The following is a 3,053-nucleotide window of genomic DNA, read 5'->3' on the forward strand; positions in this document are numbered from 1 at the left end:
ACTTTAAACTCGCATCCTGAAACAAACATGAAATTGATTAGAGAATAAAGAAAATCAGTCAAAATAAAGGAAAGTTTTTAAACTAAAAAATGGCGAGCTCAGCGGAGAGAAAATAAATCAGATAAGAAAGATCTCCAAGGTAATTATGTCCCAATAAAGAGAAAAATAATTGAGAGAAAATAGAAATTTTTCTATGTAGAGAGAGGGAAAAATCATAGGTTTATGAGGAAAAGGGATGAGGATCAGAAACGGAAAAAGAAAAACCAAATAGATTAGCTATGAGGTCAAAAGTTTTACCTTGTTCTTTGCAGCTGCATGCTCAGCAACAAGTAGGATAGACTCGGGGGAAACAGTGAGGAAGAATCCAGCAATATAGTAGTACTTGGCCTTTTCAACTGGCCAAATGGCAAGAGAACAGATCAGATATCAGATAACAAGAGAATATATCCTGTAAATGGAAAAAGAAACAGAAACAGAAAAAATGCTTACCTAAGGCCCAATTTTCTGGTCTCTTCAGGTGTTCAGATTTATAGCAGTTTGCAGCTGACAAGTTTGCAACAAGTGACCTGCATAGGGTTTCATTTGTATTCTTATCAATCCAGTCTGTTAATAACAGTCTAAACTTCATGAAAGAAAGGAATAAGACATCTGCTAATTGTCAGATCAGGCACAACAAGCATGACAGCAATGAAGAGACAATTTAAAAATGGGGAAGAAGATCCTTTTTTGTTGAGAAGGGAGCTGATATGTGAAGAAGAAGAAGATATTTAGATATCCTAAATTTGTTTACAACAACAAATTTAGGATCATCAGAAGTATCGACATATAGCTGTCTGCAGAAAAGCAAATTACTACCACACTAACCCAGTAAAAGACAAGGTAAATATTTTCACTTTTCACCTCCCCTGTGGACGATAGTTCTTATTAGCAGGGATAGTTCAGGACAAGTTTACAAACTATTTTGTCTAAACCATTTTCCGCAAAACTGACCTTTCACCACCAACAACACAAACAGCACAAGTACCCGTTGGAGCAGACTCGTCCTCATAATAATGAACCTAAACACAAATGGAACAGGGAGAGTATAATTTGATGTTATTCAAGGTACAGTGGATTTCTGTTGATTATAAAACAAAGTAAAACTGAACTAAATATACGGAATACCAAGATTAGGTTCAAAGATAGCAAATGTGACCAATAATCTTGTAATTGAAATAACAAAGCTAGTTTATACATTATGCATAAGAGAAGCAGATGAATCAAATGCGTGACATTACATTTACACCAGCACTATAATTTGATGTTATTCAAGGTACTCTGGATTTCTGTTGATTATAAAATAGAGTAAAACTAAACTAAATATACAGAATACCAAGATTAGGTTCAAAGAGCAAATGTGACCCATAATCTTGTAACTGAAATAACAAAGCTAGTCTATACATTATGCATAAGAGAAGCAGATAAATCAGATGTGTGACATTACATTTACACCAGTTTGCGACCAATCTTCGAGGTTCTCCTATCTCAGGATAAGAAAGAGAAAAAAAAAAAAAAAAGAGAATAAAAGGTGGGTTTTGGGTGTCATTTTTTCGAATAATCTTTAAAAGAGGGGGAAATGAAGAAAAAAGAGAGAATAGAAGTGGTGTGCTATTAGTCTATTTCTTTTCTTTTTTTCAGAGAAAAAAATGGAGGAAATCCATGGAAGGAATGGAGGAGGTCAATCATACTCTCGGATGAGACAAAAGGAATAGGGGGTTCTGGAAAAAGGGGATGAGGAGACTGGTAGAACAATCAAGAGAAAGGTGAGAAAGGAGACTCAACAATGAGCAGCTATTTCTCCTCCCAACTTAAGCACGTGCAGTCCTTGTGAGTGACGACCATCCTCCAACCAATAAAACACAGCCACATCAACACAATCACCATTCATCTTAACAAATTCATTCATGCTTTTACTAAATAGGTAGAAAAAAGTAATACTTAAAAAACTTTAAAAGAATATACTTCTAGAGAATAGAAGAGAATGAAAGATAGGTATTGTTATCTTTCATCCTGCAAAGACAATAAAATAAAAACACAAAATCAAATAAACCAAAAATTGGCAACACAAAAATACTTTCCTGAGAGACAAACATATAAAGAAAAAGGAAAATCTTCTTTTAATTGAGAAATTGAATTAGAAAACCAAATGAGAAAACAACTTAGAAATATGCTCTCTATTTAAAACGTTACTATGAAGCTTTGGTCTGCCTATGTTCAATTTTTTTGGTTTCGTCATGTCTACCTAGAAATTGCTAAGCATCAGCTGTGTTGCATAGAAACACAGCGGAGTCAACAATAATCTAGTTCATATTTTGTCTCATGCAGAAATGGAGATATTCTATGGAATCAACAAACTCAATAAGATCCATACAAAATTCTGATTTTAGGTCCATGTAAACTTTCTTGCTTTCCAGTTTTACCTACTACAAACAAATTAATAGTTTTGGCATTTTGTCAAACACTTGATTTCATATAAATATCATTGCATTATTACAGAAATTTAGAATCAAAAAAAAAGGGAAGAAAACAAGAAATCCTGTATACAAAAGACACAAAAAGCTAGACATCCATAAAATACTCAAATGACTACAAATTCTAGTAACATTATATCAACTATGATGTTTCAAACGTTTAGGAAACATGCCACAACCTAATCTTTTGAAGGCCAACTAATCCATGATAACCAATATCGAAACTTACACCTAATAGGTTATAAGCATAAATAAATCAACAATTCAAGGGAAAATAAAAAATTTTTTACAAAAAGAGAGAGCAAAAAACCTGTAATCTGACAAAATCGAAGATAACCTCTTCTGCAAGGGAAAAAAAATGCAAGATGATGTTTAGGGTACAAATGGCAATGAAATAGATACAGTCAAATATTCATTTACTATAACCTACCCAAAAAGTATATATATATTCACTTACTATTACATACAAAAGGTTGGAACATAATGCTTCACTACATAACCTAGAGTATTTCGAAAAAGAATTGAAGAATTTTCCCAAACTTT

At 33.0% G+C, this 3,053-nt stretch overlaps 1 long non-coding RNA gene across 2 annotated transcripts; it reads right to left on the reverse strand.

Moving 5' to 3' along the window:
- Positions 1-295: 295 nt before the first annotated feature.
- Positions 296-1,290, reverse strand: LOC140021398 (uncharacterized). Of its 2 annotated transcripts, XR_011825160.1 has the most exons (4): positions 1,278-1,290; positions 991-1,058; positions 490-566; positions 296-395 (listed from the first exon to the last, which is right to left on the reverse strand). It is a non-coding gene; the product is annotated as an uncharacterized lncRNA (long non-coding RNA). The 2 variants fall into 2 exon arrangements; XR_011825159.1 differs by lacking the exon at positions 1,278-1,290 and having other exon boundaries at positions 991-1,069.
- Positions 1,291-3,053: the final 1,763 nt, after the last annotated feature.

The sequence above is a fragment of the Coffea arabica genome, chromosome 1e (assembly GCF_036785885.1).
Source record: "Coffea arabica cultivar ET-39 chromosome 1e, Coffea Arabica ET-39 HiFi, whole genome shotgun sequence".
Lineage (NCBI taxonomy): Eukaryota > Viridiplantae > Streptophyta > Magnoliopsida > Gentianales > Rubiaceae > Coffea > Coffea arabica.